Source organism: Pipistrellus hanaki, assembly GCF_964339955.1.
Source record: "Pipistrellus hanaki genome assembly, chromosome: 5".
Classification (NCBI taxonomy): domain Eukaryota; kingdom Metazoa; phylum Chordata; class Mammalia; order Chiroptera; family Vespertilionidae; genus Pipistrellus; species Pipistrellus hanaki.
The window spans coordinates 95,159,596-95,178,716 of NC_140507.1; positions in this window are offsets into that span (position 1 = coordinate 95,159,596).

Below are 19,121 nucleotides of genomic sequence, written 5' to 3' on the forward strand. Positions count from 1 at the left end.
ATGACTGTAAACAGATGAGAACTTGTTTAGAACAGCTGAAAGAGAATCTCCAAGTCAGTTCTTAGTGTAGAAAAGGTAGCTAAGATAAGGGAAATCCTTAATTCGAGTTAAGATAACATCAAACACTGTATGAATCCTATATTCATTACTTAAAGGAGACTAGAGTGGTAAATGTGTGTTATACAAGGCAGAATACCATTGAAATAGAGAAAGAAACATGTTGGGCAGCTTTGGAAAGCCTTACACTTCACTGAAATGTAGTACTACACTCTATAACACAGTTGAGAGACAATGTTCCCTAGCTGCCTCAGTTCATAACAGTGTGTAGGAAGTTGTTTGATAAAGTGGGCAAAGCTTATACTTGGACCAGAAGGCAGAATATTGGAAACTACATGAAAACATGAATAATTCAGTGAAAATGACTGTAAACGGCTGAGAACTTGTTTAGAACAGCTGATAGAGAATCTCCAAGTCAGTTCTTAGTGTAGAAAAGGTAGCTAAGATAAGGGAAATCCTTAACTCGAGTTAAGATAACATCAAACACTGTATGAATCCTATATTCATTACTTAAAGGAGACTAGAGTGGTAAATGTGTGTTATACAAGGCAGAATACCATTGAAATAGAGAAAGAAACACGTTTGGCAGCTTTGGAAAGCCTTACACTTCACTGAAATGTAGTACTACACTCTATAACACAGTTGAGAGACAATGTTCCCGAGCTGCCTCAGTTAATAACAGTGTGTAGGAAGTTTTTTGATAAAGTGGGCAAAGCTTATACTTGGGCCAGAAGGCAGAATATAGGAAACTACATGAAAACATGAATAATTCAGAGAAAATGACTGCAAACAGATGAGAACTTGTTTAGAACAGATGAAAGAGAATCTCCAAGTCAGTTCTTAGTGTAGAAAAGGTAGCTAAGATAAGGGAAATCCGTAATGCCAGTTAAGATCACATGAAACACTCTATGAATCCTATATTCTTTACTTAAAGGAGACTAGAGTGGTAAATGTGTGTTATACAAGGCAGAATACCATTGAAATAGAGAAAGAAACACATTCGGCAGCTTTGGAAAGCCTTACACTTCACTGAAATGTAGTACTACACTCTATAACACAGTTGAGAGACAATGTTCTCTAGCTGCCTCAGTTCATAACAGTGTGTAGGAAGTTGTTTGATAAAGTGGGCAAAGCTTATACTTGGACCAGAAGGCAGAATATTGGAAACTACATGAAAACATGAATAATTCAGTGAAAATGACTGTAAACGGATGAGAACTTGTTTAGAACAGCTGAAAGAGAATCTCCAAGTCAGTTCTTAGTGTAGAAAAGGTAGCTAAGATAAGGGAAATCCTTAATTCGAGTTAAGATAACATCAAACACTGTATGAATCCTATATTCATTACTTAAAGGAGACTAGAGTGGTAAATGTGTGTTATACAAGGCAGAATACCATTGAAATAGAGAAAGAAACACGTTCGGCAGCTTTGGAAAGCCTTACACTTCACTGAAATGTAGTACTACACTCTATAACACAGTTGAGAGACAATGTTCCCGAGCTGCCTCAGTTAATAACAGTGTGTAGGAAGTTGTTTGATAAAGTGGGCAAAGCTTATACTTGGGCCAGAAGGCAGAATATAGGAAACTACATGAAAACATGAATAATTCAGAGAAAATGACTGCAAACAGATGAGAACTTGTTTAGAACAGATGAAAGAGAATCTCCAAGTCAGTTCTTAGTGTAGAAAAGGTAGCTAAGATAAGGGAAATCCGTAATGCCAGTTAAGATCACATGAAACACTGTATGAATCCTATATTCTTTACTTAAAGGAGACTAGAGTGGTAAATGTGTGTTATACAAGGCAGAATACCATTGAAATAGAGAAAGAAACACGTTCGGCAGCTTTGGAAAGCCTTACACTTCACTGAAATGTAGTACTACACTCTATAACACAGTTGAGAGACAATGTTCCCGAGCTGCCTCAGTTCATAACAGTGTGTAGGAAGTTGGTTGATAAAGTGGGCAGAGCTTATACTTGGGCCAGAAGGCAGAATATAGGAAACTACATGAAAACATGAATAATTCAGAGAAAATGCCTGTAAACAGATGAGAACTTGTTTAGAACAGCTGAAAGAGAATCTCCAAGTCAGTTCTTAGTGTAGAAAAGGTAGCTAAGATAAGGGAAATCCTTAATTCGAGTTAAGATAACATCAAACACTGTATGAATCCTATATTCATTACTTAAAGGAGACTAGAGTGGTAAATGTGTGTTATACAAGGCAGAATACCATTGAAATAGAGAAAGAAACACGTTCGGCAGCTTTGGAAAGCCTTACACTTCACTGAAATGTAGTACTACACTCTATAACACAGTTGAGAGACAATGTTCCCTAGCTGCTTCAGTTCATAACAGTGTGTAGGAAGTTTTTTGATAAAGTGGGCAAAGCTTATACTTGGACCAGAAGGCAGAATATAGGAAACTACATGAAAACATGAATAATTCATTGAAAATGACTGTAAACAGATGAGAACTTGTTTAGAACAGCTGAAAGAGAATCTCCAAGTCAGTTCTTAGTGTAGAAAAGGTAGCTAAGATAAGGGAAATCCTTAATTCGAGTTAAGATAACATGAAACACTGTATGAATCCTATATTGTTTACTTAAAGGAGACTAGAGTGGTAAATGTGTGTTATATAAGGCAGAATACCATTGAAATAGAGAAAGAAACACGTTCGGCAGCTTTGGAAAGCCTTACGCTTCACTGAAATGTAGTACTACACTCTATAACACAGTTGAGAGACAATGTTCCCTAGCTGCCTTAGTTCATAACAATGTGTAGGAAGTTGTTTGATAAAGTGGGCAAAGCTTATACTTGGGCCAGAAGGCAGAATATAGGAAACTACATGAAAACATGAATAATTCAGTGAAAATGACTGTAAACAGAAGGGAACTTGTTTTAGAACAGCTGAAAGAGATTCTCTAATTCAGTTCTTAGTGTAGAAAAGGTAGCTAAGATAAGGGAAATCCTTAATTCGAGTTAAGATAACATCAAACACTGCATGAATCCTATATTCATTACTTAAAGGAGACTAGAGTGGTAAATGTGTGTTATACAAGGCAGAATACCATTGAAATAGAGAAAGAAACACGTTCGGCAGCTTTGGAAAGCCTTACACTTCACTGAAATGTAGTACTACACTCTATAACACAGTTGAGAGACAATGTTCCCGAACTGCCTCAGTTCATAACAGTGTGTAGGAAGTTGTTTGATAAAGTGGGCAAAGCTTATACTTGGGCCAGAAGGCAGAATATAGGAAACTACATGAAAACATGAATAATTCAGTGAAAATGACTGTAAACAGATGAGAACTTGTTTAGAACAGCTGAAAGAGATTCTCCAAGTCTGTTCTTATTGTAGAAAAGGTAGCTAAGATAAGGGAAATCCTTAATTCGAGTTAAGATCACATGAAACACTGTATGAATCCTATATTCTTTACTTAAAGGAGACTAGAGTGGTAAATGTGTGTTATACAAGGCAGAATACCATTGAAATAGAGAAAGAAACACGATCGGCAGCTTTGGAAAGCTTTACACTTCACTGAAATGTAGTACTACACTCTATAACACAGTTGAGAGACAATGTTCCCGAGCTGCCTCAGTTAATAACAGTGTGTAGGAAGTTGTTTGATAAAGTGGGCAAAGCTTATACTTGGGCCAGAAGGCAGAATATAGGAAATTACATGAAAACATGAATAATTCAGAGAAAATGACTGCAAACAGATGAGAACTTGTTTAGAACAGATGAAAGAGAATCTCCAAGTCAGTTCTTAGTGTAGAAAAGGTAGCTAAGATAAGGGAAATCCGTAATGCCAGTGAAGATCACATGAAACACTGTATGAATCCTATATTCTTTACTTAAAGGAGACTAGAGTGGTAAATGTGTGTTAAACAAGGCAGAATACCATTGAAATAGAGAAAGAAACACGTTCGGCAGCTTTGGAAAGCCTTACACTTCACTGAAATGTAGTACTACACTCTATAACACAGTTGAGAGACAATGTTCCCGAGCTGCCTCAGTTCATAACAGTGTGTAGGAAGTTGTTTGATAAAGTGGGCAAAGCTTATACTTGGACCAGAAGGCAGAATATTGGAAACTACATGAAAACATGAATAATTCAGTGAAAATGACTGTAAACGGCTGAGAACTTGTTTAGAACAGCTGAAAGAGAATCTCCAAGTCAGTTCTTAGTGTAGAAAAGGTAGCTAAGATAAGGGAAATCCTTAATTCGAGTTAAGATAACATCAAACACTGTATGAATCCTATATTCATTACTTAAAGGAGACTAGAGTGGTAAATGTGTGTTATACAAGGCAGAATACCATTGAAATAGAGAAAGAAACACGTTCGGCAGCTTTGGAAAGCCTTACACTTCACTGAAATGTAGTACTACACTCTATAACACAGTTGAGAGACAATGTTCCCTAGCTGCCTCAGTTCATAACAGTGTGTAGGAAGTTGTTTGATAAAGTGGGCAAAGCTTATACTTGGACCAGAAGGCAGAATATTGGAAACTACATGAAAACATGAATAATTCAGTGAAAATGACTGTAAACGGCTGAGAACTTGTTTAGAACAGCTGATAGAGAATCTCCAAGTCAGTTCTTAGTGTAGAAAAGGTAGCTAAGATAAGGGAAATCCTTAACTCGAGTTAAGATAACATCAAACACTGTATGAATACTATATTCATTACTTAAAGGAGACTAGAGTGGTAAATGTGTGTTATACAAGGCAGAATACCATTGAAATAGAGAAAGAAACACGTTTGGCAGCTTTGGAAAGCCTTACACTTCACTGAAATGTAGTACTACACTCTATAACACAGTTGAGAGACAATGTTCCCGAGCTGCCTCAGTTAATAACAGTGTGTAGGAAGTTTTTTGATAAAGTGGGCAAAGCTTATACTTGGGCCAGAAGGCAGAATATAGGAAACTACATGAAAACATGAATAATTCAGAGAAAATGACTGCAAACAGATGAGAACTTGTTTAGAACAGATGAAAGAGAATCTCCAAGTCAGTTCTTAGTGTAGAAAAGGTAGCTAAGATAAGGGAAACCCGTAATGCCAGTTAAGATCACATGAAACACTCTATGAATCCTATATTCTTTACTTAAAGGAGACTAGAGTGGTAAATGTGTGTTATACAAGGCAGAATACCATTGAAATAGACAAAGAAACACGTTCGGCAGCTTTGGAAAGCCTTACACTTCACTGAAATGTAGTACTACACTCTATAACACAGTTGAGAGACAATGTTCCCGAGCTGCCTCAGTTAATAACAGTGTGTAGGAAGTTGTTTGATAAAGTGGGCAAAGCTTATACTTGGGCCAGAAGGCAGAATATAGGAAACTACATGAAAACATGAATAATTCAGAGAAAATGACTGCAAACAGATGAGAACTTGTTTAGAACAGATGAAAGAGAATCTCCAAGTCAGTTCTTAGTGTAGAAAAGGTAGCTAAGATAAGGGAAATCCGTAATGCCAGTTAAGATCACATGACACACTGTATGAATCCTATATTCTTTACTTAAAGGAGACTAGAGTGGTAAATGTGTGTTAAACAAGGCAGAATACCATTGAAATAGAGAAAGAAACACGTTCGGCAGCTTTGGAAAGCCTTATACTTCACTGAAATGTAGTACTACACTCTATAACACAGTTGAGAGACAATGTTCCCTAGCTGCCTCAGATCATAACAGTGTGTAGGAAGTTGTTTGATAAAGTGGGCAAAGCTTATACTTGGGCCAGAAGGCAGAATATAGGAAACTACATGAAAACATGAATAATTCAGAGAAAATGACGGCAAACAGATGAGAACTTGTTTAGAACAGATGAAAGAGAATCTCCAAGTCAGTTCTTAGTGTAGAAAAGGTAGCTAAGATAAGGGAAATCCGTAATGTCAGTTAAGATCACATGAAACACTCTATGAATCCTATATTCTTTACTTAAAGGAGACTAGAGTGGTAAATGTGTGTTATACAAGGCAGAATACCATTGAAATAGAGAAAGATACACGTTCGGCAGCTTTGGAAAGCCTTACACTTCACTGAAATGTAGTACTACACTCTATAACACAGTTGAGAGACAATGTTCCCTAGCTGCCTCAGTTCATAACAGTGTGTAGGAAGTTGTTTGATAAAGTGGGCAAAGCTTATACTTGGACCAGAAGGCAGAATATTGGAAACTACATGAAAACATGAATAATTCAGTGAAAATGACTGTAAACGGCTGAGAACTTGTTTAGAACAGCTGAAAGAGAATCTCCAAGTCAGTTCTTAGTGTAGAAAAGGTAGCTAAGATAAGGGAAATCCTTAATTCGAGTTAAGATAACATCAAACACTGTATGAATCCTATATTCATTACTTAAAGGAGACTAGAGTGGTAAATGTGTGTTATACAAGGCAGAATACCATTGAAATAGAGAAAGAAACACTTTCGGCAGCTTTGGAAAGCCTTACACTTCACTGAAATGTAGTACTACACTCTATAACACAGTTGAGAGACAATGTTCCCGAGCTGCCTCAGTTAATAACAGTGTGTAGGAAGTTGTTTGATAAAGTGGGCAAAGCTTATACTTGGGCCAGAAGGCAGAATATAGGAAACTACATGAAAACATGAATAATTCAGAGAAAATGACTGCAAACAGATGAGAACTTGTTTAGAACAGATGAAAGAGAATCTCCAAGTCAGTTCTTAGTGTAGAAAAGGTAGCTAAGATAAGGGAAATCCGTAATGCCAGTTAAGATCACATGAAACACTGTATGAATCCTATGTTCTTTACTTAAAGGAGACTAGAGTGGTAAATGTGTGTTAAACAAGGCAGAATACCATTGAAATAGAGAAAGAAACACGTTCGGCAGCTTTGGAAAGCCTTACACTTCACTGAAATGTAGTACTACACTCTATAACACAGTTGAGAGACAATGTTCCCGAGCTGCCTCAGTTAATAACAGTGTGTAGCAAGTTGTTTGATAAAGTGGGCAAAGCTTATACTTGGGCCAGAAGGCAGAATATAGGAAACTACATGAAAACATGAATAATTCAGAGAAAATGACTGCAAACAGATGAGAACTTGTTTAGAACAGATGAAAGAGAATCTCCAAGTCAGTTCTTAGTGTAGAAAAGGTAGCTAAGATAAGGGAAATCCGTAATGCCAGTTAAGATCACATGACACACTGTATGAATCCTATATTCTTTACTTAAAGGAGACTAGAGTGGTAAATGTGTGTTAAACAAGGCAGAATACCATTGAAATAGAGAAAGAAACACGTTCGGCAGCTTTGGAAAGCCTTACACTTCACTGAAATGTAGTACTACACTCTATAACACAGTTGAGAGACAATGTTCCCTAGCTGCCTCAGATCATAACAGTGTGTAGGAAGTTGTTTGATAAAGTGGGCAAAGCTTATACTTGGGCCAGAAGGCAGAATATAGGAAACTACATGAAAACATGAATAATTCAGAGAAAATGACTGCAAACAGATGAGAACTTGTTTAGAACAGATGAAAGAGAATCTCCAAGTCAGTTCTTAGTGTAGAAAAGGTAGCTAAGATAAGGGAAATCCGTAATGCCAGTTAAGATCACATGAAACACTCTATGAATCCTATATTCTTACTTAAAGGAGACTAGAGTGGTAAATGTGTGTTATACAAGGCAGAATACCATTGAAATAGAGAAAGAAACACGTTCGGCAGCTTTGGAAAGCCTTACACTTCACTGAAATGTAGTACTACACTCTATAACACAGTTGAGAGACAATGTTCCCGAGCTGCCTCAGTTCATAACAGTGTGTAGGAAGTTGTTTGATAAAGTGGGCAAAGCTTATACTTGGACCAGAAGGCAGAATATTGGAAACTACATGAAAACATGAATAATTCAGTGAAAATGACTGTAAACGGCTGAGAACTTGTTTAGAACAGCTGAAAGAGAATCTCCAAGTCAGTTCTTAGTGTAGAAAAGGTAGCTAAGATAAGGGAAATCCTTAATTCGAGTTAAGATAACATCAAACACTGTATGAATCCTATATTCATTACTTAAAGGAGACTAGAGTGGTAAATGTGTGTTATACAAGGCAGAATACCATTGAAATAGAGAAAGAAACACGTTCGGCAGCTTTGGAAAGCCTTACACTTCACTGAAATGTAGTACTACACTCTATAACACAGTTGAGAGACAATGTTCCCGAGCTGCCTCAGTTAATAACAGTGTGTAGGAAGTTGTTTGATAAAGTGGGCAAAGCTTATACTTGGGCCAGAAGGCAGAATATAGGAAACTACATGAAAACATGAATAATTCAGAGAAAATGACTGCAAACAGATGAGAACTTGTTTAGAACAGATGAAAGAGAATCTCCAAGTCAGTTCTTAGTGTAGAAAAGGTAGCTAAGATAAGGGAAATCCGTAATGCCAGTTAAGATCACATGAAACAGAGGAGGTAAGATGGCGGAAGAATAGATGGGCGGATTCTGAGCCCTCTCCCGAAGCAGAAAGAGAGAGCAACTGAGGGTCTTGTGCTGTGAGTGTTTATTGGCAAGCTGGGAGACAGCGAACACCAGAAGAAACTGCCGGGGGGCTGCTGACAGAGGTGCCCCTCACAGGGAAGCACCCACGCGGGCTGTCTCCCTGCCCGGAGCTACCTACTGGCTTGGACGGGGAAACCTCGCCATCTTGAGAGGAAGATAGGATCGTGTCAGAGGCCTGAATATCCACAGCCGCAGCGACCACCAAGCATCTGTGACCCCCAGAACACGGATCCCAAGCGGCACGAACACTTGCCCTCACAGGATTGCCCCACTGCTCAGCGAAAAGGTCAGATTTCGCGGGGAGAGGGTGGAGAGGGCTCGCAGCGAAAACAAAAAGCCTGTGCGCACAGAGCGCGCTCCCGGAAGCTGGAGGACAGGGGTGGTGATTACAAGTAGAAGCCCCCGCTGTTGGGCGGTTGTCACCCTTGAAAGTGGACGGGGCTCCTAACAGGGGAGATATCTAAAGAGCAACACATTTGGATCCGGCTCGGAGGGATATCGGAGAGTTGCGGGAGATCGCAGTTGCTCGGACCTGCCCCCTCCCCCCCTCCATAGTTCCAGCTTCAGAGAGGACGGAAAAAAAAAAAAAAAAAGCTGGAGAGGCTTTAGAGTCTGGGAAGTCAACCTAGAAACACTGCCCCCAGAGGCTAATTCACAAATTGACTCTAGTGTAATAAAAACAAAGCAAAACCTGCCTAAAAATCAGGACTGGATCATAACAATAGAGGAAGCGAATGACCTTCATTACTGCTAATTTTAATTAAATTTTTAAAATTTTATTATTATTATTTTTTAATTTTTAAATTTTTGTTTTTTACTTTTGTTTTCATTATTTGCAACGTTTACTCAAGAAACTATTTTTTTTTCTTTTTCCTCACTTGATTTTATCTTGATAATTATTACATTGTATATGTAATCAACATTATTACTACTACTAATTTACCTTTTTCATCTTATTTTCTTTTGTTTATTTTTATTATTTTTATTCCATTTGATTATATATATATATATATATATATATATATTTTTTTTTTTTTTAATTTCAGGATTACTGTTCTACAGTCTTTATCTATCCTTCTTTCTCCAACGCTTTATTCTATCTCAACCCTACCTTTATGCACTCACCCTCTTTCCAATCTTTTCCTTTGATACCCTGTTTATCTTAACCCTTTCCTGCTCTAGATTTCCCCCATTCCATCTGTCTACCCCCTCCTAAAATTTCACCCTACTTGTATATATCTAATTTCCAACTACCTGCTCCAAACCCATTCACACCTCCCTCGCAGTTGTCCTAAAAACAAACAAAAAAACAAAAAAAACAAAACAGTCTTACTCTCTAACTCTGAAGTTGTATGTTGAATGTTAACTTTACTGAAGTTGTATGCTTTTCTTTTATAAGATTGATTTGCCTATGCTTTTTGTTTGATTGCATGCTTTTGTTAGCTGGGTTCTAGTCACCCTTATTGGTGGTTATTAATATCGCAAACACATTTCGATTCAGTGCCTTGTGTGTTGTACCTGGTTGTGTTGTATTTTGTGCCTTTAAATCAAAGCAGGAGAGAGAGAACTACACAACCAGACATCATAGATCATGGGGAGACCAAAAAACAGCCCACATATGAAAGAAAAGCAGGCTTCACCAGAAAAGGAAGTAAACGATATAGAGGCAAGCAACCTACCAGAGCAAGAATTCAGAGTAACGATCTTAAGATGGCTAAAAAGAATGGAAGACAAATTTGACAATTTGAGTAAGACCCAAGAGGAAATGAAAAAAACCCAAGAGGAAATGAAGATGACTCAAGATGAAATGAAAAATGACATCGCTACTATGAAGAACTCAATAGATAGCATCAAGAGCAGACTAGAAGAAGCAGAGGATCGCATCAGTGAGCTAGAAGACAAGATGGAAAAAAATACCCAATTAGAGCAGCTTCTAGAAAAAAAAATTAAAAAGCAGGAGGAGAGCCTACGGGAGCTTTGGGACAATGCAAAACAAAACAATATTCGAATAATAGGGGTTCCGGAAGGAAAGAAAACCGAGGTAGACATGGAAAATGTATTTCAAGAAATAATGACAGAAAATTTTCCTGAGATAGAGAAGAAAAAACCCACACAAATCCAAGATGCTCGCAGAGTCCCAAGCAAAATGGATCCCAGAAGACCAACGCCAAGACATATTATAATTAAATTGGCAAACACCAATGACAAAGTTAGAATCTTAAAAGCAGCCAGAGAGAGACAGAAAGTTACATATAAAGGAACCCCCATCAGACTAACAACTGATTTCTCAACAGAAACTTATCAGGCCAGAAGGGAATGGGATGAAATATACAAAGTCATGCAAAGAAAGGGTCTGAATCCAAGAATACTGTACCCAGCAAGACTATCAATCAAAATTGAAGGGGAAATCAGGAGCTTCACAGACAAAAAAAGACTAAAGGAATTTATCTCCACCAAACCAGCAATGCAAGAAATGCTCAAAGGTCTACTGTAAAAATAAATAAATAGGAAGCGAAGAAGGAACACAGGGGTATAGAATAAAAATGGCATCAAATGAGTACCTATCATTAATAACATTAAATGTAAATGGTTTAAATGCTCCAATCAAAAGACATAGGGTAACAGATTGGATAAGAAAACAAGACCCATACATCTGCTGTCTACAAGAAACCCACCTCAGAAAAAGAGATGCACACAGACTGAGGGTGAAGGGATGGAAAAAGGTTTTCCAGGCAAATGGAAATGAAAAGAAAGCTGGGGTAGCAATACTTATATCTGACAAATTAGATCTCAGAGTGAAGGACATAACAAGAGACAATGAAGGCCACTTCATAATACTAAAGGGAGCAATCAAACAAGAAGAAATAACCCTGGTAAATATATATGCACCCAATACGGAAGCACCCAAATACATAAAAAAACTGCTGGAGGACATTAAGGGAGAGATTAACAGCAATACAATCATAGTAGGAGATTTTAATACCCCACTGTCACCCTTCGACAAATCATCCAAACAAAAAATCAGCAAAGAAATATCAATCCTAAATGACTCACTAGACCAGATGGAATTAATTGACATCTTCAGAACATTCCACCCCAAAGCCACAGAATATACATTCTTCTCAAATGCACATGGGACATTCTCAAAGATAGACCACATTTTGGGAAATAGGCAAAGTCTCTTCAAATTCAAGAAGATAGAAATCATATCAAGCATCTTCTCAGACCATAATGGCATAAAACTGGAAATTAACTACAATAAAAATAACCCAAAGAAATCAAACACATGGAGACTAAACAGCATGCTATTAAACAAGGACTGGGTTACCAGAGAAATCAAGGAAGAAATTAAAAACATCCTGGAAACAAATGACAATGAAAACACAACAATCCAAAATCTATGGGACACAGCAAAAGCAGTTTTGAGAGGGAAGTTCATATCCTTACAAGCCTATTGCAAAAAACTAGAAAAAAGTGTAACAAATGATCTAACTCTACAACTCAAAGAGTTAGAAAAAGAGCAACAAGAAAAGCCCAGTGTAAGTAGAAGGAAGGAAATAACAAAAATCAGAGCACAGATAAATGACATAGAGACCAAAGAAACAATACATAAGATCAACAAAACCAAGAGCTGGTTCTTTGAAAGGATAAACAAGATAGATGGACCTCTAGCCAGACTAACCAAGAAACAAAGAGAGAGGACCCAAATAAACAAAATCAGAAATGAAAGAGGTGAAATAACAACAGACCCCACCGAAATACAACGGATTGTTACAAAATACTATGAACAACTCTACTCCAACAAACTGAACAACCTGGAGGAAATGGACATATTCCTAGAAAAATATAATCTTCCAAAACTCAATCAGGAAGAATCTAAAAATCTCAATAAACCAGTGACTTGGGAAGAAATTGAAACAGTCATCAAAAAGCTTCCAGCAAACAAAAGCCCAGGGCCAGATGGCTTCACAGGAGAGTTTTACCAAACATTCAAGGAAGAACTAAAAACTATCCTCCTCAGACTATTCCAAAAAATCCAAGAGGAAGGAACACTTCCAAATTCCTTCTATGAAGCCAGCATCACCCTAATACCAAAACCAGATAAAGACAACTCAATGAAAGAGAATTACAGACCAATATCCCTCATGAACATAGATGCTAAAATCCTCAACAAAATTCTAGCAAATCGACTCCAGAAGAGCATCACAAAGATCATACACCACGACCAAGTAGGATTTATTCCAGGAATGCAAGGATGGTACAATATCCGCAAATCAATAAACGTGATACATCACATAAACAAATTGAAAGATAAAAATCATATAGTCATATCAATTGATGCAGAAAAAGCATTTGATAAAATCCAACACCCTTTTCTGATAAAAACTCTTAACAAGGTGGGAGTACAAGGATCATACCTCAACATAATAAAAGCTATATATGATAAACCCACAGCCAACATTATACTCAATGGGCAAAAACTAAAACCATTCCCTCTAAGAACAGGAACAAGACAGGGATGCCCACTCTCGCCACTCCTGTTTGACATAGTACTGGAAGTACTAGCCATTGCAATTAGACAAGAGGAGGAAATAAAAGGCATCCAAATTGGAAAAGAAGAAGTAAAGTTATCCTTATTTGCCGATGACATGATATTGTACATAAAAAACCCAAAAGACTCCATTAAAAAACTAATTGACTTAATAAATGAATTTGGTAATGTAGCAGGATACAAAATTAATGCCAAGAAATCCATGGCTTTTCTATACACCAACAGAGAAACTGCAGAAACAGAGACTAAAAAAGCAATTCCATTTACCATCGCACCAAAAAAATTAAGATACCTAGGAATAACTTTAACTAAGGAAGTAAAGGACCTATATGGGGAAAACTACACGACACTGAAAAAAGAGATAGAGGAAGATGTAAGGAGATGGAAGAACATACCATGTTCATGGATTGGTAGGATCAACATCATCAAAATGTCCATACTTCCTAAAGCAATCTATAGGTTCAATGCACTCCCCATTAAAATACCAACGACATATTTCACCAACCTAGAAAGAACTCTCCAAAAGTTCATTTGGAACAATAAAAGACCCCGAATAGCCACAGCAATCCTGAGAAAGAAGAGTAAAGTAGGAGGGATCTCAATACCAGACTTCAAACTATATTACAAAGCCACTGTTCTTAAAACAGCCTGGTACTGGCACAAGAACAGACATATAGATCAATGGAATCGAATTGAGAACCCAGATATCAACCCAAATCACTATGCTCAACTAATATTTGACAAAGGAGGCACGAATATACAATGGAGTCAAGACAGTTTCTTCAATAAATGGTGTTGGGAAAATTGGACAGACACATGCAAAAGAATGAAACTAGATCACCAACTTACACCATTCACAAAAATAAACTCAAAATGGATACAGGACTTAAACATCAGACGGGAAACCATAAAAATACTAGAAGCATCCACAGGCAGCAAAATCTCAGACGTATGCCAAAAGAACTTCTTCACTGATACTACCCCTAGGGCAATGGAAGCTAAAGAGAAAATAAACAAATGGGACTACATCAAAATAAAAAGCTTTTTTACAGCAAAAGAAACCATCAACAAAACAACAAGAAAGCCCACAGTGTGGGAGAACATATTTGCAAATGATACCACTGATAAAGGTTTAATCTCCAACATCTACAAACAGCTTATACAACTAAATAAAAGGAAGATAAATAATCCAATTAAAAAATGGGCAATGGACCTAAATAGAACATTTTCAAAAGAAGACAGAAGGAAGGCCAAAAGGCACATGAAAATATGCTCAAAGTCACTAATTGTCCGAGAGATGCAAATCAAAACAACAATGCGGTACCATCTCACACCTGTCAGAATGGCCAACATCAACAAATCAACAAACGACAAGTGTTGGCGAGGTTGCGGAGAAAAAGGAACCCTCGTGCACTGCTGGTGGGAATGTAGACTGGTGCAACCACTGTGGAGAACAGTGTGGAGTCTCCTCAAAAAACTGAAAATGGAACTCCCATTTGACCCAGTAATCCCACTTCTAGGAATATATCCCAAGAAACTAGAAACACCAATCAGAAAGGATATATGCACCCCTATGTTCATAGCAGCACAATCTACAATAGCCAGAATTTGGAAACAGCCTAAGTGTCCGTCAGCAGATGATTGGATCCAAAAACTTTGGTACATCTACACAATGGAATACTATGCGGCCATAAAAAATAAGGAATTCTCATCATTTGCAGCAAACTGGATGGAACTTGAGAACATCATGCTGAGTGAAATAAGCCAATCAATGAAAGAGAAACACCACATGATCTCACTCATTTGTGGATAACAAAGAGCATTATAAACTGATGAACCAAAAGATAGATATGGAGACAGTAAATCAACAAGTAGACTGTCAAATTACAGCGGGGAGGGGAGGAAGATCTGGGGGAGATAATAGATCAACCGAAGGACTTGTATACATGCATATAAGTGCAACCAATGGACACAAAACTCTGGGGAGGGAGGGGATGTGTGGGAGGGAGGGTGGGGGGCAAAAAAAAAATCAATAAAATATATTAAAAAAAATAAATAAATAAAAATAAATAAATAAAAATAAAAATAAATGCTGCACTAAAAAAAAAAAAAAATCACATGAAACACTGTATGAATCCTATATTCTTTACTTAAAGGAGACTAGAGTGGTAAATGTGTGTTATACAAGGCAGAATACCATTGAAATAGAGAAAGAAACACGTTCGGCAGCTTTGGAAAGCCTTACACTTCACTGAAATGTAGTACTACACTCTATAACACAGTTGAGAGACAATGTTCCCGAGCTGCCTCAGCTAATAACAGTGTGTAGGAAGTTGTTTGATAAAGTGGGCAAAGCTTATACTTGGGCCAGAAGGCAGAATATAGGAAACTACATGAAAACATGAATAATTCAGAGAAAATGACTGCAAACAGGTGAGAACTTGTTTAGAACAGCTGAAAGAGAATCTCCAAGTCAGTTCTTAGTGTAGAAAAGGTAGCTAAGATAAGGGAAATCCTTAATTCGAGTTAAGATAACATCAAACACTGTATGAATCCTATATTCATTACTTAAAGGAGACTAGAGTGGTAAATGTGTGTTATACAAGGCAGAATACCATTGAAATAGAGAAAGAAACATGTTCGGCAGCTTTGGAAAGCCTTACACTTCACTGAAATGTAGTACTACACTCTATCACACAGTTGAGAGACAATGTTCCCGAGCTGCCTCAGTTAATAACAGTGTGTAGGAAGTTGTTTGATAAAGTGGGCAAAGCTTATACTTGGGCCAGAAGGCAGAATATAGGAAACTACATGAAAACATGAATAATACAGTGAAAATGACTGTAAACAGATGAGAACTTGTTTAGAACAGCTGAAAGAGATTCTCCAAGTCTGTTCTTATTGTAGAAAAGGTAGCTAAGATAAGGGAAATCCTTAATTCGAGTTAAGATCACATGAAACACTGTATGAATCCTATATTCTTTACTTAAAGGAGACTAGAGTGGTAAATGTGTGTTATACAAGGCAGAATACCATTGAAATAGAGAAAGAAACACGTTCAGCAGCTTTGGAAAGCCTTACACTTCACTGAAATGTAGTACTACACTCTATAACACAGTTGAGAGACAATGTTCCCGAGCTGCCTCAGTTCATAACAGTGTGTAGGAAGTTTTTTGATAAAGTGGGCAAAGCTTATACTTGGACCAGAAGGCAGAATATAGGAAACTACATGAAAACATGAAAAATTCATTGAAAATGACTGTAAACAGATGAGAACTTGTTTAGAACAGCTGAAAGAGAATCTCCAAGTCAGTTCTTAGTGTAGAAAAGGTAGCTAAGATAAGGGAAATCCTTAATTCGAGTTGAGATAACATCAAACACTGTATGAATCCTATATTCATTACTTAAAGGAGACTAGAGTGGTAAATGTGTGTTATACAAGGCAGAATACCATTGAAATAGAGAAAGAAACACATTCGGCAGCTTTGGAAAGCCTTACACTTCACTGAAATGTAGTACTACACTCTATAACACAGTTGAGAGACAATGTTCCCTAGCTGCCTCAGTTCATAACAGTGTGTAGGAAGTTTTTTGATAAAGTGGGCAAAGCTTATACTTGGACGAGAAGGCAGAATATTGGAAACTACATGAAAACATGAATAATTCCGTGAAAATGACTGTAAACGGCTGAGAACTTGTTTAGAACAGCTGATAGAGAATCTGCAAGTCAGTTCTTAGTGTAGAAAAGGTAGCTAAGATAAGGGAAATCCTTAATTCGAGTTAAGATAACATCAAACAATGTATGAATCCTATATTCATTACTTAAAGGAGACTAGAGTGGTAAATGTGTGTTAAACAAGGCAGAATACCATTGAAATAGAGAAAGAAACACGTTCGGCAGCTTTGGAAAGCCTTACACTTCACTGAAATGTAGTACTACACTCTATAACACAGTTGAGAGACAATGTTCCCTAGCTGCCTCAGTTCATAACAGTGTGTAGGAAGTTGTTTGATAAAGTGGGCAAAGCTTATACTTGGACCAGAAGGCAGAATATAGGAAACTACATGAAAACATGAATAATACAGTGAAAATGACTGTAAACAGATGAGAACTTGTTTAGAACAGCTGAAAGAGATTCTCCAAGTCTGTTCTTATTGTAGAAATGGTAGCTAAGATAAGGGAAATCCTTAATTCGAGTTAAGATCACATGAAACACTGTATGAATCCTATATTCTTTACTTAAAGGAGACTAGAGTGGTAAATGTGTGTTATACAAGGCAGAATACCATTGAAATCGAGAAAGAAACACGTTCGGCAGCTTTGGAAAGCTTTACACTTCACTGAAATGTAGTACTACACTCTATAACACAGTTGAGAGACAATATTCCCTAGCTGCCTCAGTTCATAACAGTGTGTAGGAAGTTTTTTGATAAAGTGGGCAAAGCTTATACTTGGACCAGAAGGCAGAATATAGGAAACTACATGAAAACATGAATAATTCCGTGGAAATGACTGTAAACAGATGAGAACTTGTTTAGAACAGCTGAAAGAGATTCTCCAAGTCTGTTCTTAATGTAGAAAAGGTAGCTAAGATCCGGGAAATCCTTAATTCGAGTTAAGATCACATGAAACACTGTATGAATCCTATATTCTTTACTTAAAGGAGACTAGAGTGGTAAATGTGTGTTATACAAGGCAGAATACCATTGAAATAGAGAAAGAAACACGTTCGGCAGCTTTGGAAAGCCTTACACTTCACTGAAATGTAGTACTACACTCTATAACACAGTTGAGAGACAATGTTCCCTAGCTGCCTCAGTTCATAACAGTGTGTAGGAAGTTTTTTGATAAAGTGGGCAAAGCTTATACTTGGACCAGAAGGCAGAATATAGGAAACTACATGAAAACATGAATAATTCATAGAAAATGACTGTAAACAGATGAGAACTTGTTTAGAACAGCTGAAAGAGAATCTGCAAGTCAGTTCTTAGTGTAGAAAAGGTAGCTAAGATAAGGGAAATCCTTAATTCGAGTTTAGATAACTTCAAACACTGTATGAATCCTATATTCATTACTTAAAGGAGACTAGAGTGGTAAATGTGTGTTAAACAAGGCAGAATACCATTGAAATAGAGAAAGACACACGTTCGGCAGGTTTGGAAAGCCTTACACTTCACTGAAATATAGTACTACACTCTATAACACAGTTGAGAGACAATGTTCCCTAGCTGCCTCAGTTCATAACAGTGTGTAGGAAGTTGTTTGATAAAGTGGGCAAAGCTTATACATGGGCCAGAAGGCAGAATATAGGAAACTACATGAAAACATGAATAATTCAGAGAAAATGACTGCAAACAGATGAGAACTTGTTTAGAACAGATGAAAGAGAATCTCCAAGTCAGTTCTTAGTGTAGAAAAGGTAGCTAAGATAAGGGAAATCCATAATGCCAGTTAAGATCACATGAAACACTGTATGAATCCTATATTCTTTTCTTAAAGGAGACTAGAGTGGTAAATGTGTGTTATACAAGGCAGAATACCATTGAAATAGAGAAAGAAACACGTTCGGCAGCTTTGGAAAGCCTTACACTTCACTGAAATGTAGTACTACACTCTATAACACAGTTGAGAGACAATGTTCCGGAGCTGCCTCAGTTCATAACAGTGTGTAGTAAGCTTTTTGATAAAGTGGGCAAAGCTTATACTTGGACCAGAAGGCAAAATATAGGAAACTACATGAAAACATGAATAATTCATTGAAAATGACTGTAAACAGATGAGAACTGGTTTAGAACAGCTGAAAGAGAATCTCCAAGTCAGTTCTTAGTGTAGAAAAGGTAGCTAAGATAAGGGAAATCCTTAATTCGAGTTAAGATAACATCAAACACTGTATGAATCCTATATTGTTTACTTAAAGGAGACTAGAGTGGTAAATGTGTGTTATATAAGGCAGAATACCATTGAAATAGAGAAAGAAACACGTTCGGCA